This window comes from Muntiacus reevesi, chromosome 14 (assembly GCF_963930625.1).
Source record: "Muntiacus reevesi chromosome 14, mMunRee1.1, whole genome shotgun sequence".
In the NCBI taxonomy this organism is placed as follows: domain Eukaryota; kingdom Metazoa; phylum Chordata; class Mammalia; order Artiodactyla; family Cervidae; genus Muntiacus; species Muntiacus reevesi.
Genome location: NC_089262.1, coordinates 36,578,378 through 36,605,131, shown reverse-complemented (window position 1 = coordinate 36,605,131; position 26,754 = coordinate 36,578,378). Strand labels below are relative to the sequence as shown.

The following is a 26,754-nucleotide window of genomic DNA, read 5'->3' as shown; positions in this document are numbered from 1 at the left end:
TTTTTTTCTCATCCTTCTCTAATATAGAGCATTTCTAGTTTTAGAACCTGGTTTAGGAAAAGGGTGCCTGTTGAACCAGTGTGATATAAGTGAAAGGCTAATTTTTGTTGTGTGTACTGTATATATCCTATATACTGTTAGTTCATAATTATTATTTACAACAAAGATTGATAAACTGCAACCTGTGACCTGTTCTGTACTGCCTAAGAGGTAAGAAATTTTATATATGTGTATATATATATTTTAAAGGGTTGTTTGAAAAAAGAACAATATGTGACAGAGACAGTATGGAGCCTGCAAAGCCTTAAACATTATCTGGCCTTTTATAGAAAAAAACTTTCAAACCCTTGATTTATGGCATAATTTCCATGTGTATACTCTAAATATATTGAATGTCACTAAGTATTGTTTTCTGAAGGACCAGTGAACTTAAGTAGAACTGAAATAAAATAATGATAGCTGGTTTGAAGAGAATCAATGAAAAAATTAAATTGAATAATATGAATTTGTGTAGAAGTAGTAAAATGATTATGCAATTTAGTAGGCCTGTATTGGGGACAACCATGAAGAAAGGAAGATTATATATAGCAACTTACTTATCTTGCCACAGTTTTACAGTTTGCTTACTATCTCAGCGCTTTTGTCAATAAATCTGACTTTAATACAATTTTGTACTGATAGACTCATCTTATTGGAAGCATCTTGCTTTTTCTTGCCCATTAGATTTTAGCACATGCTTAAGGGCCAGTTTCTTACGTACAGTGTTTGTATCTTGGGGTAGTGGGGTGAGGACTTCTCCAACTTGACCTGGGTCCAGCACGCACCTACAGCTCCTGCTGGTTGGCAGAGTGTCCAGGAACTGGGGAAATGGTCCAGAGTTGGAGTCATCCTGTGTGCCTGGGGTTTGGAAGGGCTCTGCAGCCCTGGGTTTTCATCTCCTCTGGAGCTGTACCCCCACCTCTCAGAGACAGCCCAGGAGAAGACTTGTGGATAGTCTTTGGGCAAGGTGAGACTGGTTGTCTCAGCCTTCCAAACCAGGAATTTTAGCTTCTGATTTTCTTTTTGATCAGGAATATGTTTGTAAGAGTTATTTGATTATGTCTTATTTACTGCTAAGGGAAGCTTGAAATCAGGAAGTTCACTAGGGTAGTCATGTGCTCTCTTATCTGGCACTAATCCTCTTAAGGAATAGAAAAGGCTCCATCCCACCAAAATGTATTCTAATAGTGAAAGATGAAGTCAGTTATTTATTTACTAATTTTTGCTTTGCCATTCGGCATATGGGATTTTAGCTCCCTGACTAGGGGATTGAACCTGGGACCCTGGTGGTGAGAGTGTGGAATCCTAACCACTGAACCACCAGGGAATTCCTGAAAGTCAATTATTTCAGCTAGATTTGCCTCCTCATTCTTGTAAGCAAAGGCCCAGAAAACCCTATGCTTAACTACCACTTCTGTATTAGCTTGCATTTTATATTACTTTGTTTGTAATGCTTTATGTTTTCAAAATGATTTTGCATATGTGTATCTCATTTGATTCTCTTCATCACCAGGTGAGGTAGGAGGAGAAGTAGGTTTATTATAATATTACCCATGAGGAAACTGAGACACAGATACATTTCTGGAATAGATCTGTAGGAAGTTGAATGGCTTAATGAAAGGGACATTTGAAAGACTTGGAGTCCTCCCTTTCCACATTTCCTCTGCCATGGTCCTGCCATTACAATGCTGAAGCTTTCCTTTTCTTTTTTTTAATTTTAATTTTTTTATTTTAACATTCAAAAGATTTTGTGTTGGGACACAGTCGATTATCTGTCTTTTTTAAAAAATTAATTTTCTTTTTAGTTATGTTGGGTCTTCATTGCTACGAGTGGTCTTTATCTAGTTGCAGTAAGCAGGGGCTGCTCTTCATTGCAGTGCATGAGCTTCTCATTGCATCGGCTTCTCTCGTTGCTGAGCACAGGCTCTAGGCACCCGAGCTTCAGTAGTTGTAGCACGTGGGCTCGGTAGTTGTGGCACTCAGGCTTAGTTGCTCTGAGGCATGTGGAATCTGCCCATAACAGGGAGTGAATCCGTGTCCCCTGCATTGGCAGGCAGATTCTTTCTTATCCACTGTACCACCAGGGAAGTCCTGAGGCTTTATTTCTAAGACACCAAACAACAAGAAGAATTGTGAAACTCTGAAAATGTAGCCAAGTGGGCTTTTTCTAGAAGCTTGCACCTTATTTTAAATATGAATGAGAGGGTTGTGATTTTAGGTGGTGTGTGTAGAATGGATTTTTATGGCGGCAGGAAGGAAGACACATGGTAGCCAATGAGGAGACTGTTGCGGTGATCCAGGCAAGAGGTGGTTGTGGCTTGGACTTGAGTGGTGGTGTGGAGGTGGGGAGTGGTAGTGGATCTGAGGTATACAGTATTTTGGAAAAGGAGTCTTTTCAGCCTTGCTAATGCCTTGGATGTGGACTCCTGGGGTAGGGGGATGGCAGAGACTAAAATGATTCCTACCCTACTTAAGCAATGGTGTGTCACCTATAGAGTTGAGAAAGCCTGGTAACAGTTTTTGGAAGGAGGAGTAACAAGAACCCAGCTAGGATTGATTGGCATTTTTAGGCATTCAAGTGGTGATGTTGGTGTACATGGACATGTATGTGTTGCACTCAGAGGAGAAGCCTAGAAAGAGTTATGCAGTTGGAAATAATCTACATGTATTTGATAAGTAGTCATGGACTGGAAAAGACCACTTAGGGGAAAGGTCCTGGAATCAAGCATTAGGAGTCTCAGTATATTTATTTATTTATTTGGTGAACAGTATCTGAGATTAAGAATCACACCTTTACCTCTCTCTGACATTGTGACTTTGGACAAATAAATGTCCTTAAGAATCCCAGCTTCTTTATAGCGTTTCCTATTTCTATTTCTCAGGTCTATTTTGAATGTCTGTGGGTTAGGGCATTTGGATGTGTTTTGTAAAGCTCTGAAGTGCTATGTTCTCACCTTGATCCCTCCTGCTGCTTTGATTAATGAACCTCAGATGACTGTGGTTTTCACTGGCCCAGTGACAATGACTGTAGAACCACCCTGTGAACAGTACCTGGCAAGTATACCCACCTTATCCTTTCCCTGTCTTCCGCAGTTCTTGAGATTTAAGGAAATAAAAATTTCATAATACCTCCAATTTCTAAAATCTTAGTGCATTATCAAAAGCTAATTGTTTTTGATAATAACAAAAACAAACATTAATTGTGTTTTAAATATATTGTTCGCTTTGTGTGCATGCATGCTAAGTCACTCAGTCGTGTCTGACTCTGTGCAACCCTATGCACTGCAGCCCGCCAGGCTCCTCCGTCCATGGGATTCTCCAGGCAAGCATGCTGGAGTGGGTTGCCATGCCTTCCTCAGGGAGATCTTCCCGACCCAGGGACTGAACCTGTGTCTCTTATGTCTACCCTGCATCGGCAGGCGGGTTCTTTATCATTAACACCACCTGGGAAGCCATTGTTAGCTTTAATCAGCAGTAAATTACCTAATATTTAAAGCTCATCAAAGTCAACCTAAATATGTTGATCGCTTACATCAAGCAAATGCAGTGATGACTTTTAAGGGCATCACTACCGACCCCTTATAAAAAGGAATGTTGTTAGAGATCTGTCATTTCATTAGCTCAAGTTCTCAAGTTGCATACAGTAAAAAAATGTTGACCAGTCTCTGCTGTCGTATTTTAAGTGGAGGATTAGTCAATGACCTGTTTATCTCTTTTTGTACTTTGGCTCAGAAGGTTCAAATATTCTGGTTTTGGATGGAAACTAATGTTTGTTCTCTGATAAAACATACTTATGCTGAATATCCTCCTTGAATTCTTTCCACTGAAAGTAACATTTATTGTTTGGGGGGTGTAAGAGAAACAGAATGAATAAAGAGAGCCTCAGATACTCATTGATGCTTTTTGTTCAACTCAGTGCACACCACTACCTGCAGACATCAGAGGGACTGAGAGTCCAGAAATAGACCCTTATTTCCTTAGGATGCAGCACACTGCTGCTGCTAAGTCGCTTCAGTCGTGTCCGACTCTGGGCGACCCCATAGACGGCAGCCCGCCAGGCTCCTCCATCCCTGGGATTCTCCAGGCAAGAACACTGGAGTGGGGTGCCATTTCCTTCTCCAGTGCATGAAAGTGAAAAGTGAAAATGAAGTCGCTCAGTCGTGTCTGACTCTTAGCAACCCCATAGACTGTAACCTACCAGGCTCCTCCGTCCATGGGATTTTCCAGGCACGAGTACTGGAGTGGGGTGCCATTGCCTTCTCCCAGCACACTGCTACATATAAGTAAATTAGTCTGCAGGTGTGTTTTCACTGCCTCCTTATGAAAGCTTTGCCTTACTGAATTTTCAGACTCAGGGAAAAGTATGTTTTATTTAGTTTGTTTTTTGATGAAATGATTTGAAATGGTTTATTTGGGGGAAATAATGAACGATTAGAAACCAAGAATGACTTAACTGTTAGAAAGTACAGTAGTTCCTCCTTACCTGAGGTTTTGCTTTTCACATTTTCTGATACCTGTAGTCAATTTTGGTTCAAAAATATTGAATGGAATATTCCAGAATAAACAATTCATAGGTTTTAAATAGGGTGATGAAATCTCATCCCCTCCAGCTCTGTCCCACCTGGGATCCCCAAGTGTCAACATCTTCTGCTCCTAACATCCAGCCATCAGTATAATGGCTCTATGATCCAGGATCACCCAGAGCAGATGGTTCTCCTTCTGACATATCATCAGAAGGTCAGTACAGTAAGTCCCCTACATATGTATGAGTTCAGTTCTGAGAGCACCTTCAAAAGTCCAGTTTGTTCATTAAGTCCAACAAAGTTAGCCTAGGTACCCAACTAACTCAGTCAGCTGTATAGTACTGTATTGTAATAGGTTTTAATAATTTTCACACAAATAATGGATAAAAAGCAAACACAAAAATAGAAACATTTCTAATCTTACAGTATAGTATTTTGAAAAGTGCAGCAGTACAGTATTATTACAGTAGAACTTTTCACCTCAGCCCACTCTCAATTATTTTCACTTTTGTTTTCATTGTTAATCATTTGGTGCTTCTTAGCTGTACCAGGTACATCGCTACTGCTTTTATGCTTGCTTCTGGACATCCTGGGCTTGAAATAACAATACTGTACCACTGTATTCTACATGGTACTATACAGTAAAGTACACGAAGTCACCCCTCATAGGGGATGCATGCATGTGAGAATGTATGCCAGAAATGTGGACTGACTTCAGTGATTGGACGTGAGACCACACGTTGACACCTTTGAAAATTCGCAACCTGAAGGTTCATACATAGGGTACTTAACTGTAGTGGTCTAACATTATATTACATTGTCTCTGTCATTCACCTCACTTCATCTCATGGGCATCTCATCATCTCACATAATCACAAGAAGAAGGAGGAGCACAGAACAATAAGGTGATTTGAGAGAGCAAGACCACATTCACATATCTTCTGTTATAATATATTGTTATAATTGCCCTATTTTATTATTAGTTATTGTTAATCTCTTATTGTGCCTAATTTATAAGTTAAACTTTATCATAAGTTAAACTTTATCATCGGTCTGTATGTATAGAATAGAAACGTATATATAGGGGTTCAGTACTCTCCATGGTTTCAGACATCCACTGAGGTCTTGGAATATATTCCATGTGGACAAGGAATGGTTATGGTAATGGTTTTCTGGTAATGGTTTTCTGTTCTGTTTTCCATTCCATGAAGAAGCCCATACCACTCATGTCCAGGAATATAGGTCACTTTCTCTCCGACTTGGCTTCTGAAATTTAATGTTAATTTCTGTCACTGAATAACTAAGCCTGCACTCAGTTTCTTTGAAAAGAATTTTAAATCCAAATCCCATGGAGGGAAGTTAAACAGGAACCTGAAGAACCTAGTATCTTTTCTGTGCTTGCTGTGAAAAGGAGCTGAGTTATTCATTTAAAGAAGCTATTTTAGTTTCCTTAATAATTACAGGAAAGGATACAAGTTTTGCCTTGTATTCTTGAAAAGGTTATTTTCAGTTTAGAATTTTATTTTAAATTTTGGAAAAGGTTTGCTGGCGCAGGCAAAACTCAGGGAAGAAAAATTCATTATTATCAAATTCGGACAAATACAGGTTGACTGTTAAAAGCTACAGGGTTAAGACTATTGAGTTTGAAAGTTTTGGTGTAATTTAAGTTTCTTTCAGATTGAGAAATTTACAAAGCTCATTCATTTTGAAAACTGACATCTCAGAAATGGAATCAAATCTTTAGGAAGAAAGGAAGTATTAAATGGTATTTTAAAGGCAGTTCTATAGATCAGTTTCTGCTCTAAAGAGTATTTTAGCTGCTGTTTTATGTCTAGATTTTTTTCCCTCCAGTGCTTTTGGCATTATGTTTGCACCCAAAAAAGTTTTCACTTACTTTTCCTTTTTGTTGATTAATATTTTTAATATATCAGTGCAAAGTTGCATTTTATATGTAGATTAATGAGGACTAGATTTTATAAGGAGAGAAGAAAATAGAATGGAAAACTTTTCTTCATAAAATTCATTCCCAGGAAAATAGAAGGGGCAGTAAAATGGTCCAAGTAGAAAAGATACAGCTAAGAGATGCCTTACATAAAGTGGAGTAGATCCATAATTGAAATATTTTCAACTGTGGCATTAACAGATAAAGGAGTTATAGCCTAATGATAGTAAGAACAGCAATAGGAACAAGTCCTATTTATACCATGAACTTACATACAAAGCACAGGTCATGTGTTATAATAGCCTAGTAAGGTAGGTTTTATTATCCTTATTTTATAGAGGGAGGAAATGAGGATAAGGAGAAACTTTATGATAAAGCTAATAAAGGAGAGTTAAGATTTAAAGACATTTCTTTCTGCCTCCAAAGCCATGTTCTTAAGGATAAGTGAAGGATAATGGATGTATTTTAAGATACATTTTGTTTTATACTTTGCAGTGTTAATATTTAAAGTATAATTTATTAGCTCATTAAGGGCAGGGTCATAGACCTTTAGCTAATTGAATTTTTCAGTTAACTTAGTATGGCTCCAGGATAATGTTAATAGTTCCATAAACATAAAATTAAAAATCATTCAGAAATGTTAACCTTGTAAAACGTATAAAATAGGATAATCTCCTGAAAGCTATAAAATGAGAGTCTTTACACTTGAGAAGTTAGAATGGTTTCTCCCCAATAAAAATGATGTAGATGATATTAATTTCATTTCAGACAATAGTTGGAAAACAAGATAGAAATTTTAGGATTCTGGATAATAAATAGTGGCATGATTACCTATTTAAAAACTAGGAATTTCCAGTTTCTTTTCTGACATCTAAGAACCTTATAAGTTACCACTGTTGTCCTCACAATAAAAAAGTGAACAAACTGAAAATTAGCAGAAACAGTTTGTTCACAAGAATAATAGTAGTGATGTAGTTCATAATTATAACTGATAGATGAATGAAAGCAATGTTTTAAGGGACAGGAGGGAGAGATGAGAATACTCTGTCATAAGGTACTTGTATTTGTCCATGTAACAAAGAACTCTTATTAGTCCAGTGTGCTGACTTTCATAAGGAAATAAACATCTCTTTCTTTCAAGAAGTTACCTTATGTGTGACCATGTTTAGATAGAAAACAGTATTTCACTTAAATGTGGGAAATGAATAGTTAGCTAGAAAGTCATTCTAACTGCACACTGGACCAAGTTCATAGTTTATGAATCTACAAATGGCCACCTTCAGAGTTGCTTGGAAAGATAGTAAAAAAAACATGACTGTTAAGTTCGCAATGATAAGGATTTGCTGTGTGAGACACAGTGGTGATCTTAGATGATATCTCAGTTTAGTTGTTGTGATAGGATAAGCCTGAAATTAGAAGTTGTGTATAGAGCAATGGTGCTAAATTTAATGATTAAGATGGTCATTGCTGTGGGATCCTGACGGTTTGTGGCCGTAACCTCAAAAGTGTTCTGTTTCTTAGCTCTGTTTCTGTAGATACCTTTAAAAAAAAATGTTTGTTTATTTTTATTTTGGGCTGTGCTGGGCCTTCGTTGCTGCATGCGGACTTTCTCTAGTTGCAGAGGGTGGGGGCTGCCCTGGTCACGGTGTGCAGGCTTCTCCCTGCAGTGGCCTCTCTTGTTGTGGAGCACAAGCTCTACAGTGCACAGGCTTCAGCAGCTGGTACACAGGCTTAGTTGCTCTTCAGACGTGGGATCTTCCTGGACCAGCAATCAAAGCCGTGTCCTCTGCATTGCAGTCAGTTCAGTCGCTCAGTCCTGTCCGACTGTGTGATGCCATGGACTGCAGCATGCCAGGCTTCCCTGTCCATCACCAACTTCCAGAGCTTGCTCAAACTCATTGGGCCACCAGAGAGGCCCTTTTAAGATACACGTGTATGATGGCTTTTCACGGAAGGATGAGCTTTCTCCATGGCTCAGCAGTAGGATCTGCTTGTAGTGCGGGAGATGTAAGATACACTGGCCTGATCCCTGGATCTGGAAGATCCCCCGGAGGAGGGCATGGCAACCCACTCCAGTATTCTTGCCTGGACAATCCCATGGGCAGAGGAGCCTGGCAGGCTGCAAGTCATGGGGTTGCAAAGAGTTAGATACGGCTGAAGTGACTTAGCACTCGGGCAAGCAAAGGAAGGATAGGACTTCAGGTGTTTTATAGTCTCTTTCTTGGCTCACAGGTCTAAGAACATTTGGGTGGCGATGGGCCAGAATGGAGTGTGGAGACACATCTTCCACAGAATCAAGGGCCTTGAGGGGAAAAAAATGGAATGGAAGTTTCTTGGTTCGATTTTCTTAATTCCTGTTTGTTACCTATATGTTTGCTTTTGTAAAATTAGGATCATATTTTTATTTTTTTCATACTGTAAAGCATTAAACATTTTTAATAAAAGTATTTATTTGGCTCTTCCCAGGCTTAGTTTCAGCAGGTGGCATCTTCGATCTTCATTGGAACATGCGGGGTCTTTAGTTGCGGCGTGTGTGATCTAGTTCCCTGACCAGGGATGGAACCTGGACTCCCTGCACTGGGAGCATGAAATCTTAGCCACTGGACCACCAGGGAATCTCCAACAAAGTTTTTGGAGATCATTAAATATTCCCTGAAAGAGGATATTTCAGTAATTATTCTCAAATTTATGTCAATAGTTCTGTTGTACTTCCCTGTTGCTTTTCCTTGCTCACTATTATTAGTAATGCTGTGATAAACATCTGTATCTTGTATCTGTGAGTGTCTGATGATTTGATGAAATTCCTAGAAGTGAATTTTTTGGTTGTGTACCTCAACATTTTACAAACTTTGGATAAATATTGCTGCATTGTTCTATAGGCAGGTAGTTTCAATTATAACCCCATAATGATACATAAAAGTATCATTTTGAACCATTCTCAACCACATGAATATTATACTTAGTTTTTTTTAGACAATCTGCTAAGTGAAAAAAACTGTCTTGTGGTTTTAATTTTGCATATCTTTGATGACCAGGGAAGTTGACTATGTATTGGTTTTTTGTATTTGTGTGTGTGTGTGGTTTTATGTGTTGCTGTAAGCATGATAATTATTTGAATGGGCGTGTCTAGTATTTCATTCCCAGGAATTCTTAGGTGATAAGTTATATAAGAGGGAGTTACATAAGGGATATCGAATGACATTCCTTGTATGTGGAATCTGAAATGAAATGATACAAATAAACTTATTTACAAAACAGAAACAGACTCACAGATGTAGAGAAAAAACTTATGTTGACTTGAGGGGAAGAATGTGGGGGAAGGGATAGTTAGGGACTTCGGGATCAGCATGTACACATTGCTATATTTAAAATGAATAACCAATAAGGACCTACTATACAGCACATGGAACTCTGCTCCATGTTGTGTGGCAGCTTTGATGGGAGCGGGGTTTGAGTGAGAATGGATACATGCCATCACTTCATGGCAAATAGATGGGGAAACAATGAAAAACAGTGAGAGACTTTATTTTCTTGGGCTCCAAAATCACTGCAGATGGTGACTGCAGCCATGAAATTAAAAAACGCTTGCTCCTTGGAAGAAAAGCTATGAGCAACCTACACAGCATGTTAAAAAGCAGAGACATTACTTTTCCAACAAAGCCCATGTAGTCAAAGCTGTGGTTTTTCCAGTAGTCATGTATGGATGTGAGAGTTGGGCTATAAAGAAAGCTGAGTGCCAAAGAATTGATGCTTTTGAACTGTGGTGTTGGAGAAGACTCTTGAGAGTCCCTTGGACTGCAGGAGATCCAATCAATCTATCCTAAAGGAGATCAGTCCTGGGTGTTCATTGGAAGGACTGATGTTGAAACTGAAACTCCAATACTTTGGCCACCTGATGGGAAGAGCTGACTCATTGGAAAAGACCCTGATGCTGGGAAAGATTGAAGGTGAGAGGAGAAGGGGATGACAGAGCATTAGATGGTTGGATGACATCACTGACTCGATGGACATGAATTTGAGTAAACTCTGGGAGTTGGTGATGGACAGGGAGGCCTGGCGTGCTCTGGTCCATGGGGTTGCAAAGAGTTGGACACGACTGAATGACTGAGCTGACTGAACTGGATACGTGTATATGTATGGCTGAGCCCCTTAGCTGTCCACCTGAAACTGTCAAAACGTTGTTAATTGGCTGTATGTATATATATTATATATATAATATAAAATAAAAAGTTTTTTTAAAAAAGGAGAAAGAGGACGTGCAGGATTATGGTTGACACATGAGTTCTGGTGTTAGGCTTTCTGGATTTGAACCCAGCTTCCGGAGGGATCCCCCAATCTGCTGAACTCAGGCAAAGGAAGGGCATTTGAACTTCGAGGCAGTCACCCAGTTATGGGAGTAAAGATGAATAAGGCTGTCAAAAGTAACCATGGCTGGCAGCTGTACCCCCAGAACTCATTCCTAAAATAATGTGTGAGTCAAGCGCTCCGTTGATTCACCATTTTGAGACAGCTCTCTAAACTTACAGTCGTGATTTCCCACAAAATCATCTCACTGCAAATGAGGACATAAATCCTGTTGAAAAAAGAGAAGGGAAGAAAGGGCCAGAGGGCATTTCTAACATAATCTAATGGTTTTGGAATCTTTACCTGTGATATTCTCTCTTGAAAGGTTATTGAATAATAAGGCACAGTATGAGTGACATAAATTAAGGAGATGCTCTGTTAATGAATCGTCTTATTGAGAGAACTAAAGTTTCATTTACTAACTTTGTTTTCACCTTTATTTATTTATTTAGTTCTACCACTTTATTGCTATCAACCCATCTCCCTCCACCCTCGTGCACACATGCTCAGTCATGTAACCCCATGGACTGCAGCCCGCCAGGCTCCTCTGTCCATGGACTTTTCCAGGCAAGAGTACTGGAGTGGGTTGCCATTTCCTTCTCCATGTTTTCAGCTTTATTTTAATGAACAATGTTTGACCTACTTATCGATTTATTCCACATTGGTGTTAAAAATTTAGCTTGTGATTTTAGTCAGTCCTATTAAAATAATAGTGGCTTTCCTCACTCCTTCCAGAGACTTTGTCAAAAAATGTTATTTTTTCCACCTCAAATGTAGATCTGGCCTACAAATACTGAAGTGATAATTAGGGCTTGTGCAAGATTGTTTCATTTGAAAAATTAGTTGCTTTTTTTTTTTTTTAAAGGATTTACTTTCCAAATTGTTCTGGTTTGAGTGAGTAGCTAAAAAAAGGCGTTGTAAAATGATGGCTTACATAAATGGTTTAAGTAAGAAATGAGTGAAAGGAAAAATGAAAAATATTATTCATTGACCCCTTTTGTGTTTCTGGTTATAATTTTTATAAATGCATTTTTGCATGTATCATTATTGTAGTTTGAGCATGTAACATATGTCAGTCTCCTAAAATTAGAATATATTCAGATTTCCCTGTAGCCTTTCACCAGGGGCCTAGAAAGTCCAGGTGCACAACCAAAAATTAGTAAAAGTGAGAGACTGTGATTGTCAAGGTATTGAAAATTTCTTTCTGGTGAGAGGCCACCATAATCAAAAGAAACTGCCCTAGCAACATTAGTTAAGGTGAACTCTTGTGAGATTTTGAAGTATGAAGGGAGTCATATTTCTTGTTTGTTCAGGTGAGCTGTTGCCATTTCTAATAGCTCTTCCAGAACTAGGTTCCTCATTCCATAAAATAAAAATTTCTCACATCTTTCTGCCGTTTCCTTTCCTATGTCCCCAAAATTCTTTCACAAGTATCCTCTCTCTGCATTCCGCCATAGGCCACATCCTTCCCTAACTCCAGGCATTTGCCCTGGCCTCTCGTTGCCTGGAATGCCCTCCTCGTCCTTCTTTATGTGGCTCATTTTCTGCCTTCTTGGTGAAGCCTGTTCTCTATTATAGCATTTATTACCTTGTTACATTGTGATTAGCTATTTACCTGTCTCCTCCAATAGATTGTGAGCACCTCTCTATATCCTTCGCACATGCACACAATGCCTGGCACACAAGAGGTGCTCATTAAATGATGTTTGAGTCACTAAGCCAGAAGGTTTAAATATGAGCATCATTTTGCAGGCTTAGAAATGTTCTGCCCATGCTAGTTGCTTGACATTATCCAGCCATAGTCTAAAAAAGTGAAAAATGCCTTGTGCTCAGTGGTTCTTCCTGATGGCTTTATGATTGAGTTCTTGATTGGGCCCTGCTTGGAGAGGCTGGATAACCTGCCACCAGATGTTCTGTAATTCCCCTCCTTATTACAGTGACTAGTTTCCTATGATTTCTCTGGGATCACTTTATCTCAAGGTGTGCCTTTTAATGCTGGCTGGAATATGTAGCTTTTATTCCTCAGCTAAAGGAGAACAAGCCATATGGTAGTTAACTAGATTTGCAAAGGATTATAAATTGGTGGCAAATAAACTGGCCTTTTAAATGCAACAGCCTGATAAGGCAGGAGAGAATTGGCATAGCAAATACGCAAGTGCAGAGGAGTATTAAAGGTATACTGAGTGGCATGGAATTAAGATCATGTGTTGCATTTAACAAAGTACACCCAGTAAAAGGGGTTTGATCTAGTGCTCAATAACCCAGAATAATCAGAAAGCTGTAGGTTAATGTGTGTACTTTGAGGTCTTTGTCGTAGAAAGAAAGAAAGATTGTGCTAAATCATGTCCAATTCTTGTGACCCTATGGGCTGTAGCCTGCCAGGCTCCTCTGTCCATGGGATTTCCCAGGCAAGAATACCGGAGTGGGTTGCCATTTCCTTCTCCAGGGTATCTTCCTGACCCAGGAATGGAACTCAGGTCTCCAGCACAGCAGATTCTTTACTGCCTAAGCTATGCAGGAAGAGTGATTGTAGAACATCCAGCAACTGATGTAGACTTACAACACATAAGGGCTGGAAAGATTACTAGGCATCACTTGAGGTTCACCTGTCACATTTTAGAGATAAAATGGTCTTAAGTGGTTCACGTAAGAGCATAGTACGAGAAGGTATTCCAGCTAAAACCCAGATTTGTATCTTTTGACTCCAAATCCAGTTCTTTATTTCACACTCTGCTATCTTCTCATTTTTTAAGGGTAGGAGACGTCAGAGAAATCATTTATGGACAAAAGTCCTTCTCTTACAAACTATTGACATCAGTAAATTGCTTTTTCTGTCAACCATAGTCATTTTTCTTTAATGGTAGGGGGGAAATTCTGCCTAAAATATCAGGGTGCTTTTTTACTTGTCATTCTTAACTTTTCAAATATGCTGTTGAGTTTCAGGGATGAGCTGTATATGCTCAGAAGACATTTTAGATGCAGGACCTTGATCAGCTTTATTCACTTTAGTTTTCAGTTAATGCTGTGAATGATTACCTCAGAGTTAGGACTAGCCCTGCTTTCCTAGTGATGACTACAAGTTAAAAATTCAATTTGTTGGAAGAAAACTGAAAACTGAAGCCAAATCAGCCTCTTTGGTACCCAACACCAAATTAAGTTTCGGAGACAAGAGTTTTGGGTGGAGTAGAAAAGAATAGCTTTATTGTTTTGACAGGCAAAGGGGGCCACAGTGAGCTAATGCCCTCAAAATTGAGTGTGCCCGTCTGGAGTGTGTAGTGAGAAGTTTTGTAGTAATGCTTCAAAGAGGGATGATCATCTCATGGACATTCTTCTGATGATTGGAGTCAGCGTCATCACCCTTCTGGTTCCAGCTGTCTGGGGTCTATGTGCTTTTGGGCAGCACCCCATTAATTTCTGCAAATTAGTATCTGCAAAACAGCCCAAAGATACAGTTACGTATATCCTTTGGTGGGGAACCCGGAGCTTGCTCCAAGGCTGCACTATTGTTTCTCTGACTGTTCATTCCTCTCTTGTTTCTGCATCCCTCCCCTTTCCTAATTGCCAGCTTTTTGAATGTGTTCATTGAAACTGGGGCGGGGGGCGGCGGGGGGGGGAAGGTCATGGATGCTGAAACCTATTTCCTGTAATCAAGAGATGGGTAACGCCAAAAGACTTTCCTACCCAGGATTCCCACAGGGTCCTGCTCAGTATCAGAACAAGTGATGCCAGCTGTAAAACTGATTGTCTCTGCCAGTTGCCCTAAGGGAAGAGTCATTTGATCTTAATGCTAAAATCAGAGCTGAGACTGTGATGAATATGTTTGAATGTCTTTTAGGACTTAAAGGTCTAGTTTTAGAAATTGAACTACAGAGAGGAAAGATGTTTTGAAGTTCATTTATTTTTGCACCTTATGACTATTTTTATTATACTAAATCAGAGAAAACAAACAGCATTTTAATTTTCTTAATCAAATAAACAGGGTTCAATTTTGCTTACTGCTTCCTAAAAATGAAAGCATATTGAGAACATGTAGAAGTTTAAGTGAAAAATAAAGCTCGTATTCAAAATGGCATATGCTAAACGATTTTAAATTTAGGAATTGAGTCATTCACAAACTGAATTCGAGTCACAATCCCTGTTGGGTTAAGCAGCTATTATCTGTGTTCTGGAAATGTTAAGAGTTTAGCCCAATTCTCCTTTGCAGTTTGTGTTAAATACTGTGTTCTTGCATTATAAAAAGCTCCAAGGATGATTAACAGGCCCCGACTGAAGGAAACAGTCTTAAAAAGTAACCTTTTAAAGTTTTAGCTGACATCACTAATAGGCAGTTTATCTGTGGCTGTAAAACCCAGCACAAACTTTTTTTTTCTGTCTTTGTTTCTCCATAACTCTTCATTGAAAATTGTTCCTAGTTAATTCTATTAATTATATAATGTCTCGCTGTTTTTCTTGGAGTATGTGATAATGGTGTAATTTTTCTTACTATTATAGATAAGGCTGGTGCTTTGAATGAATGTGTTGGAGGTATTTAATTCCTTTGGGTGGACGTTCTCATTTTAATTGTTTCTTTGGATTTGCTACAGCCTAATGTTTTCTTTTAGAAAAAGATAGGACAAATAAAATTGGATATTTATAACACTGACTGAATGTAATTAAATCACATACTTAGTGAAGGCTGGCATTTTTTGGTTAAATAGAAAGTGTGAAGGCAGAATGCCATCATGGTCTAAACTATCTGGATGTTGTATTAGTCAGTGGAAATGAAAATAATACTTATTATAAGCTGCATTTGAATTTGTTTAAAAAACAGTTCCATTCTACATAAACTATTAGTTTAGTCCATGAAGTAAGTAATGTTTTTACTGATTTTTTTTGGATCAATTGTCCCATTAATTTTGCTGCTAGTCCCAGTTTTAATAAATTGAATTATTTTAGGTGAAGCTTTTCTCCTAATGAGTTCAAACTCATCCCATTTTCCACCCCATCCCATGGTTTGTAAATGAGACATTGTAGGGACAAAAGCTGTTTTTGTTTTGTAATGCAGAACATCAGGTTGAAGATGGTTATCATAAGCTCAGGTTGAACAAGAGAAGAAAGGAAGATTCTTTCATTGTTCTCTGGGTATCTTTGTCATATTATAGTGTTTTTGCTGGTAGTTAGCTAAGCCCTTTTATTTCCTAGAAAAAATGACTAGGCTAGGTGTTACTTTAGAACATTAACTTTGATCCCTGTTTAATTTCATTCATTTAATTGGCTCATTTTATTTTTTTTTAACCAGTAGAGGCCATTTTCTACCTTCATTGTATCAGTATTTTTCTGGCCTTGCATCATTCTCCAGTTTGATAAATATACTGTTTAATTTTTATACATTTTGTTCCAGATATTGTAAAGTAGCTTAGGCACAGAAAATACACAAGATAACATCAGTTAAAAGTAGGGCTCTACAAAGAAAGAAAAGCAATGGTAGGGCTTTAAAATGGAGCAAGGGCCAAACTGAAAAATTATACTGTAATAGCACATGCAAGATATCAAATAAAAATTATAGGACTTGTTTATATAGTTAGCAGTACCTCTAGTTTTTTTTAATTTATTTTTTATTTTCTATTGGAGTATAGTTGATTTGCAGTGTTGTTTTAGTTTGAGGTGTACAGCAAAGTGATTCAGTTATACATACATATATTCTTTTTCAGATTTATTTTCCCACATAGGTTATTACAGAACATTTGTTTCCCTGTTGTTGTTGTTGTTTAGTCACTCAGTCGTGTCTGACTCTTTGCGACCCCATGGACTGCAGCATGCAGGGCTTCCCTGTCCTTCACTATCTCCCAAAGTTTGTTCAAATTCATGTCCATTGAATTGGTGATGCCATCCAACCATCTCATCCTCTGTATCCGCATTCTCCTCATGCCCTCAGTCTTTCCCAGAATCAGGTCAGGGTCTTTTCCAGTGAGTTGGCTCTTCACAGCAGGTGGCCAGAGCTTCAGCTTCAGCATCAGTCCTTCCAGTGAATATTCAGGACTGATTTCCTTTAGGATTGACTGGTTTGATCTCCTTGCTGTCCATGGAACTCTCAAGAGTCTTCCCCAACACCACAATTCAGAAGCATCAGTTCTTTGGTGCTCAGCCTTCTTTATGGTCCAACTCTCACATCCATACATGACTACTGGAAAAACCATAGTTTTGACTGTTTGGGACCTTTCTCAGCAAAGTGATATCTCTTCTTTTTAATATGCTGTCTAGGTTTGTCATTGCTTTTCTTTCAAGGAGCAAATGTCTTTTAATTTCCTGGCTGTAGTCACTGTCCGCAGTTGACTTTGGAGCCCAAGAAAATAGTCTGTCACTGTTTCCATTGTTTTTCCAGCCATGAAGTGATGGGACTGGATGCCATGATCTTCATTTGAATGTTGAGTTTTAAGCCAGCTTTTTCACTTTCCTCTTTGACCTTCATCAAGTGTCTCTTTAGTTCCTCTTCACTTTCTGCTTTTAGGGTGGTGCCATCTGCATGTCTGAGGTTATTGATATTTCCCCCAGCAATCTTAATTCCAGTTTGTGATTCATCCAGCCTTGCATTTCACATGATATACTATACATAGAGGGCTTCCTAGGTGGTGCTGGTGGTAAAAAACCATGCCAATGAAGGAGACATAAGGGACAGGGCTTCGATCCCTGTGTCTGGGAGATACCATGGAGTGGGGCACGGCAACCCAGTCCAGTATTCTTGCCTGGAGAATCTCATGGATGGAGGAGTCTGGCGGGCTTAGCCCATAGGGTCACAAAGACATAGAAATTAAATAAGCAGGGTGACAATATACAGCCTTGACGTACTCCTTTCCCAGTTTGGAACTGTGTCTGTAACACGTTGTTCCATGTCTGATTCTGTTACTTCTTAACCTTCATATAGGTTTCTCTGGAGGCAGGTAAGGTGGTCTGGTATTCCTGTCTCTTTAAGAATTTCCCACAGTTTGTTGTGATCTACACCATCAAAGGTTTTAGCATATTCAGTGAGGCAGAAGTATATGTTTTCCTGAAATTCCTTTGCTTTCTCTGTGATGCAGTGGATGTTCGCAATTTGATCTCTGGTTCCTCTGCCTTTTCTAAATCTGAAAATTCTCAGTTCATGTACTATTGAAACCTAGCTGAAGGATTTTGAACACTGCCTTGCTATCATCTGAAATGATGTAAAAATTGCCACACTCATGTAATTGTGCAGTAGTTTGAACATTCTTTGGCATTGTCCTTCTTTGAGATTGGAATGAAAACTGACCTTTTCCAGGCCTGTGGACACTGCTGAGTTTTCCAAATTTGCTGGCATATTGAGTGCAGCACTTTCACATCATCATCTTTTAGGATTTGAAGTAGTTCAGCTGGAATTCCATCACCTCCACTAGCTTTGTTTCTAGTAATGCTTCCTAAGGCCCATTTGAATTCACACTCCAGGATGTCTGGCTGTAGGAGAGTGATCACTCTACTGTGGTTATCCGGGTCAGTAAGATCTTTTTTGTATAGTTCTGTGTATTCTTGCCACCTCTTCTTAATCTCTTCTGCTTCTGTTAGGTCCTTATTGTTTCTGTCCTTTATTGCACCCATTTTTGCAGGAAGTGTTCCCTGAGTATCTCTAATTTTCTTGAGCAGATCTCTAGTCTTTCCCATTCTGTTGTTTTCCTCTGTGCTATACAGTAAATTCTTGATTATCTATTTTGTATACAATAGTGTATATGGTAGTGCCAAACTTCTAGTTTTTCCACCCGCCTCATAGTACATGTAATTTAAAGGAAAATAATGATCAAGCGAAGTACAACTATTGTTGCCGTTAAAACTAGACAGAATTTTATCTTAGGTACCCTGTTGTTGTTGTTTTTAATTTTTTAAAAAATTTATTTTTTAATTGAAGGATAATTGCTTTACAGAATTTCTGTTTTCTGTCCAACATCAACGTGAATCATCCATAGGTATACATATGTCCTTTCACTCCTGAACCTCCCTCCCGTTTCCCTTCCATCCCACCCCTCTAGGTTGATACAGAGCCCCTGTTTGAGTCCCCTGAGATGCAATGCAAATTCCCATTGGCTATTTGTTTTGCGTATGGTAGGCACCCTGTTTTAATTGGAAGGAAAAACTCTTTATAACTGTGGTGTAGGTTTTCTCCAAGAGCATACTATTCTTGGAACATTAAAAGACTGGTTGGACTCCTTAATCGTTTTTTTTGCTCAAACTTTTGCTGAATACTTGGAGGTCATGAGCTTAAGATTGTCTTCTAAGACACAAATGGGAACGTATACGTTCAGAATGGTCTGTTGTACCCAGACCCTTGCCCCTTGACCACAGCGAGCTCAGGATGTATTCCCTGCCTTCATTTAAGGGCTTGATAAAGATATTGAACAGGACAGGACCAAAGACACCAAAATGTTACCAATCCAAGCTTGATCTGCTCATCTCACCAATAATCAGAGAGGAGTTGTTGAGGCAAGGAATATGACTTTATTCAGAAAGCTGGCAGACTAGTGTCTCCAAAAAACAATCTTATCAGAGTCTTAGGGAAGGGAGTAAGTAAAATAAAATGGTCATTAATCTTGCAATGTCTCCTGGAATGACCAGACCTGGGAAGGGGATGGGTTAATTTTTTTTTCCTTAATGTAGCCATCCAAGGGTAGACTGGGTCCTGAATAATAGCACTTTGGTTTAACGTTCAGGCAGAGAGGCAGGCCATGATGTATAGACAGTATCCTTTTAGTGGACAAAAGCAGTGAGAAGCAAAGGTTAAAATAAAACAGATGCAACGCTGAATCAGATTTTATTCTTCCCTGTAACAAAAGCACTAGAATAGGGGTCCTTTTCTAATGTGGGGTCTCACTGAGGCTGGAGGGTAGAAATGGGTGGATGTTTATGGACAAATCCTCCATAATCCATAATCCTTAGAGGGGTTTTACAGGTCAGGAAATATTTTTGTGTGTGGACAGATGTTGTAGCTTTCATCAGATTCTTAAGCAAGTACTTGTTTCCCTCAAAGTTAAGAACCACAGTGTCAGAGGTCGCTAAGACTTTGTCAAGTCATCAAATAGTCTTGTGGTTCTTCTGTTATCTTTCTGTCTCTGCGTCAGAGCAGACTCCCTGTTTTCTTCATTGTTGTATCTGGTAGGTGCTTAATTCATATTTGTTGATTTTAGGGTGAATGAAACCAAGTCACATTTTCTCAGTATGTCTGTAAAACTGTAGCGTGAGGGAGTTTGGTCAGGTGCTTTATGAAATCATACTGTGTGCTTTTCTCTTGACTCAGCAATGCACTAGCTAGATCTGCAAATTAGTGAAGTTCACTTGGCAGGGCTTGGTGTGGGAAAAAACTTGTGTGGGGCCTAACAATATTCTTTTCTCTGTTTATGACCTTATGGACCGTTTGTTCAATAATCTTGCCCCTGCCCCACCACGCAACATGGATCTTAGTTCCCTGATCAGGAATCGAATCCTTGCCTCCTGCAATGAAAGTGCGTCTTCTTAACCCCTGGACCACCAGTGCTGCTAAGTCGCTTCAGTCGTGTCCGACTCTGTGCGACCCCATAGACGGCAGCCCACCAGGCTCCCCCATCCCTGGGATTCTCCAGGCAAGAATACTGGAGTGGGTTGCCATTGCCTTCTCCAATGCATGAAAGTGAAAAGTGAAAGTGAAGTCGCTCAATCGTGTCCGACTCTTAGCAACCCCATGGACCGCAGCCCACCAGGTTCCCCCCTCCCTGGGATTTTCCAGGCAAGAGTAATGGAGTGGGGTGCCAGTTGCCTTCTCCGGACCACCAGTGAAGTCTCAATAATTCATTAGTGCACTCTTGTGAATAGAGCCCCAGTTTGAAAAGGAGTATATTTGCCTTTCCATATGCTGACATCTGTGCCATTTTTTACTTGACTGTAATTCTGTGACCATATTTTCAGGCTCTTTAAGAATCCTGACTTGTAATTTTTGTGGGTCTACAGCCTAGAATTAATTCAGAGAATATAGATGTATCTTCTTGGAATTCAATTCCTTCTTAGCTGTATTAGTTCTTCCCTTTTCTTCTCCCTGATGGTGAAGCCAGAGGTGAAATGGAATTGAGCTGCTGTGCTTTATTCTGTCTTCTGTCTCCAGTGGTTGTGATTACCATGTCTGAACTCCCCATAAGCCGCAACAGAATCACCCCAGAAACCACTCTTCCATCGTCTTTAGTATTTGGACATGACTCACCTCATTACAATTTGTACTTTTTGACCTACCTGTTAAAGTTTCACGTGACCTCCTTTTGTCTTAGGACATGTGTGTCTCTCTTTTGTATGAGCTTTTTTTTTTAATTGAAGTATAGTTGGTTTACAACGTTGTGCTAGTTTCTGCTGGATAGCGAAGTGACTTAGTTGTATACATATGTTCATTCTTTTTTATATTCTTTTCCATTATGCTTTATTTCAGACTGGATATGGTTCCTAGTTCTATACAGGAGGACCTTGCTGTAATAGTTTGCATCTAAATATAATAGTTTGCATCTACTAACCCCAAATTCCCAGGCCATCCCACCTCCCTTCCTTCTCCCCTTGGCAACCGCAAGTCCATTCTGTATGTCTGTGAGTCTGTTTCTGTTCGTAGATAGCCTTGTTAAAATACGAGAAGACACATTGCTATCCATGTTCTCATATTCTTTCTTTGTATACTGTGTTCTCGTTGTCAAGATGATCCGTTTTCATACTGTCAGAATGGGGGTTTTGAGCGCCTTACACCCCTCATAGGCTTCTATTATTTACAGTTTCTGACCACTTGATCCTGATCTTTGTTTTTATCCTCTCAACTTTTCAAAATCTACCTCCCTTCAAAAACCAGGATACATTTTTGTGTACATCTAAGATTCAGTTCCTGGCTTATTACAAATTCCAATTTTACATTGTCACTTTCTTTCAGGGTTTCCATCATTTCTACTTTACCAAGGAATTTATCTTTATTGGTTAAAAGTCCAGAATCATGGTTTCTCTCACTGTTTCATTCTGAAAAATAGAACTTGTCAGAAGGCAATATCGAATTTATCAAAAGAATATGATGAACAGAAGATGTTCTAATAATTGACATTTTCCATGATATCACCCTTTTATATCACTATCTTGTTTCTGAGCCAGTTTTGTCATTTCCGTTAAAAAATATGCCATCTACATCTTTAGTTTGGTGAGCACTCTTGATTATATGGCCTTTAGTGTGATATTCTTTCTCCTTTTAAAGTCACTTTAAATACATTTTGTCACATCATTGCTAGGTCATTGGCTTCCCAGGCTTGTGCCTGTTTTCGTGACATACCTTGTGCATTTGAGCTTATTGTCACCAGACATTGGAGAATGCCCGTTGGCGTGAGACATTCAGTGACTATGCAGTTACATTTACAGCTGTTTGTAAGGTTGCAGTTTCATTAGTAGCCACTCATCTTTTCAGTTTTTGTGCCTTTCTATAAAGACATCTAAAACCCCATGTATTTTTCCAGACCTTTTCAGCTTTCCTGCCATTTTCTATTATATTTTTGTAGTATTTTTAAGCTCCCTTGCATGGAGCTTAAGAAGCTATGCCCCTTCTTGCTCCTTTGGATGTTTTTTCTCTGTAGGATTTGTGGGGAAGGATGCCCTTCAGGCCAGCCCTCCTTTTGCTCCACATTTCCTCTTTCTCTTCCCCGTTTTTTGGGTTAAAGTAGTCTACAGAACACCTGTGCATCTTCTAAATTTTTCTGTTATTGCTCATTGCTTCCCTTCTCCATTTTTCTAGTCTTCCAAGGCTGCTAATTTGGGTACTGGTGGTGTGTGGTTTTTTTTTTTTTTTTTTATGTTTCTAGCCATTGTTGCTTGTTATTTGCTTTTTAAGTTTTCTCATAAGAGAGGAATATTCATCCTAAGTCTTTCTGAAGGCTAAGATGACTCAGGAATAAAATCTGCAGTGTGATTCCTCCCCTTCCTCCCACCTCAGACTTGACTTTATTTCATATGGTGAGGTTTGCAGGTGTGCAGCTTTTTCCACTACCAGCCTTCAGGGTTCGGCACACTTTTGTGGCTATAACTGACTGAGGTTGTCACTAAAATAAAATAAGAAATAAGGAGGTTATTACCTTGCTGCTCCTCTGTTATGTTACCTGGGATATAAATAATGTTTGCCAAGGAAAAACAAAAACACTGTCACCAGAAGATGAATTCTTACCCTTCTCTGAGCTTTAAAATAAATTTTTGCAGAATTATAAAGTGGGAAGGGTGTAGGGCAGAGAAAGCAACCTTTTAAAACAAAGTTCAAATCAATAATAATTAACATTCACTGGCCTCTCTTTTCCTGCTAATAACTGAAGACAAGTACTAATTAGAGAAGCCTCAAGTGTCTGGATTTCTGGATGTACCAGATGGCTGCATGAGAACTATGCATCGTGCCAGGGAGAAGCCTGGGTTGCTCTCAGCTACCGCCTCTCCTCCATTTTAATCTTGTCTGAGGATCCTTAAACATACCCATCACTGTACACTGAGGCTTTTTCTTTGTTCTTTCTTCTCTTGTCTTACCTACTTCTGGTTTCAGGAGGTACATTTCTGCCATGCTTAGTGAGTGCTCTTGTAAGCTTTTATTTTTACTTCTTCCTTAACAAACTCTTTTCTTTTCAGATTTCCTTTGACTCTTATGCTTTTGTCTGATCTCACCAGATCCTTCCCCCTCTCCCCATTTGTTCTTTTTCAAGATCACACAAAATGAGCACAGAACCCTTCAGTTGCTATCATTAATATAGTTCTGCCTCTTCATTTTTTTTTTTTTTTTTTTTTTTTTGGTAAACTCTTTTCACAGATTGTCTGAAAACATATGCTTTCTTCTTTGGGTTTGTACTTCAAATATTTTCTTCCTCTGTGATTAACTCTGCTAACCAACTCTGAGAAAGCTTTGATTTTTGTATAGAAATTTTCAGTCCTGTTGAGTGTTGGTATTGTTTTGACAAATGCTGCCCATGCGTTTTCGACAAGATGAAAATCATTCCTATTAGTATGACAAAGCCTGGAACTGATTACGCTTAACTAGATTCTTGCTTTTCAATGGAGTTGTTTTACTGGGACACATTCTTTCACTTCATTTGTTGTGAAAGTCATGATAAAGTTGCCCTTGGTAAAGAAAACTGGTCTTGATTTGGTGTTTTTTAGTCAAAACTTTCTCTGATGGAACCCAGAAGAAAGTAGAGATTGGTTACCATCAACATTTTTGGCTAAGTGAGAAGTATGACTTCTTTTCTTTTCCCATGTGTTTCGTGCTTCTGCTGAAGGGTCTTGCAGGGAAACCAGTTAGGAAGCTGATGCAGTAATTCAAGCAAGAGCTAAGAGGGCCTGATCTTTTGGAACAACATAAGGCAGTGAGAATAATTTGCATTTTCTTAAAAAATGTAAACAAAAAGTTTTTTTAGCTTAAATTTCATAATGTTGTAAATGTTTTTAGAGTTTAGAAACCACAGTTTTTAAGGCTCTATTTTCTTTTTAACATGTCCTTTTGATATATAGCTAACAAAGCAATTTATCACATCCTCCACTTATGTATTTCCTAGTTTTGGAAACCATCTACTTGATGTCTATTGCAACTTAAAAAAAAAAAAAACTTGCATGTTTTTCACCTCTTGATTATAAAAGTAAAATTAAACAGAAATCACTTGTACTGTCACCGAAGGATAAAAATTAACATTTCAGTACTAGTTTCCTTTGGTTTCTCCTCTTAGTTTTTGTAGCTATGTAAATAATTGTTTGAGCCAATGTATTAGTCTCTCAGTCGTGTCCAACTCTGTGACCCCATGGACTGTAGCCCACCAGGCTCCTCTGTCCATGGGATTCTCCAGGCGAGTTTACTAGAATGGGCTGCCATTCCCTTCTCCAAGGGATCTTCCCAACCCAGAGACTGAACCCGATACCATATATATTTTAGTGTTATTCTATTGTTGACACTTTAGGTTGTTCCCAAACGTGTGTGTGTGTGTTTCTGGCTGCCCTGAGTCTTCAGTTCTGCTGTGCGCAGGCTGTCTCTAGCTGCGACGCGAGGAGGCTGTGCTGGACTTGCCCTGCGGTGGCTTCTCTCGCTGCGGAGCACGGGCTCTAGGTTCGCAGGCGTAAGCAGTTGTGGCTCACAGGCTTAGTTGCTCCATGGCATGCGGGGTCTTCCTGGACCAGGAATTGAAACTGTGTTCCTTGCCTTGGCAGGCGGATTCTTGAACAGTAGATCACCAGGGAAGCCCCAGCTCAGTGTTATTTTAACAAATGCTGCGGCCAGTATTTTCATGAGTAGTAAATCTTCACACATAGCCTCAGTATAATGGCTTCATTTATATCCTTAGAATAATATCCTCAGGATACATTTTTTAAAGTCAAGAATTTCTTTGAAGGCTTGAGTTGAATAAGTGTAAAATTTGAATGAACCCTAATGGATGAAATTTCTGGCTTGTTAAAGAAGTGGAAGTAATGCTTAGTTGCTCTGCATTTCCTATATCCACCTCCTGTTTACCTGATCCTTACCTTGGTTTCAGTAGATTAAAAAAGAATCAATATGCAGGAGGCCTAATAACCTGATGGATATGTAAAAAGTGAGGTCTCTGTTCTTGATATATCAGAGTATAGAGAAATTTGGAGGAAAAGATACAGAGCACAGTGATGGGGAGCCCCCTGCCTCCCCCTGATTCATTCTCAGATGAATATTAGATATACATCTCTACTCACTATTTCATTTTTGAATTTCCACATGTTTACTCACTCTTCCTTGGACTTTTTTTTGATCAGAGAAGATGGTTTTTATGTACCATGACCAACCTGTTTTTTTTTTCAGCTATTTGAGAGCTATGGATAATAATGAAATTGACTCTTGTTAATCCCCATTATTCTTTTTTTTTAAATTTTTTTATTTTTCAGTGGGTTTTGTCATACATTGATATGAATCAGCCATAGAGTTACATGTATTCCCCATCCCGATCCCCCCTCCCAACCTCCCTTTCCACCCGATTCCTCTGGGTCTTCCCAGCCCACCAGGCCCGAGCACTTGACTCATGCATCCCACCTGGGCTGGTGGTCTGTTTCACCATAGATAATATACATGCTGTTTTTTCGAAACATCCCACCCTCACCTTCTCCCACAGAGTTCAAAAGTCTGTTCTGTACTTCTGTGTCTCTTTTTCTGTTTTGCATATAGGGTTATCGTTACCATCTTTCTAAATTCCATATATATGTGTTAGTATGCTGTAATGTTCTTTATCTTTCTGGCTTACTTCACTCTGTATAATCCCCATTATTCTTTCATTATGGGAGGAGTATGATTTGGGCATACATGGCAGAATAGCATAAAGAGGGGTGCTTAACCTCAAAAACTTCTGAAGAGTTCCATTACTAGTTTAGGAGACAAATATAATACAACTCCCTTTGTGCCAGTCATTTCCTTTGCAGATAGTTCTTTGCTTTGGGTATGACATCTATTAACCTGAGTACTCTCAGTCTTCAAGATTAATATTTTTTCTTGGCACCAGAAAGATAATTTTTTGATCTCAGCAATGTTGATCTTAGTTTTTCTTGATCCTTTTTACTCTGAGGGTTTTTTTAAAATGTTGATATAAAAAATTATTTATTTTGTCCTTTTTAAAAATGAGTTTTAAAATAGCAAACTGACTTGGGACATTTGGTATTGCTATAAAGTACCCTTTTGCTCTATGAATAACTTTAATTTTTAGAATTTCTAGTTGTTAATATTTTCTTTTTCAAATTTCCATATTGAAATTAATGATCAATCTTAAAGTAAAATTATTTCAGCAATTGCAGTTCTATCACGATCCTAGGAAGCTAATAACAGGAATAATTAAAAATGGTTACAAATAGCATTTGTGTCTATATTTAAAAAGCAATTGACCAAGCAGATGTTGTTACAGATTTTTGTCTTTG

The 26,754-nt window shown here is 38.8% G+C and overlaps 1 protein-coding gene across 2 annotated transcripts in view; it reads left to right on the top strand.

Moving 5' to 3' along the window:
• OXCT1 (3-oxoacid CoA-transferase 1) overlaps positions 1-26,754 on the top strand; it is a 161,231-nt gene that overhangs the window by 54,139 nt on the left and 80,338 nt on the right. The gene's annotated exons all lie outside the window — the stretch shown is intronic.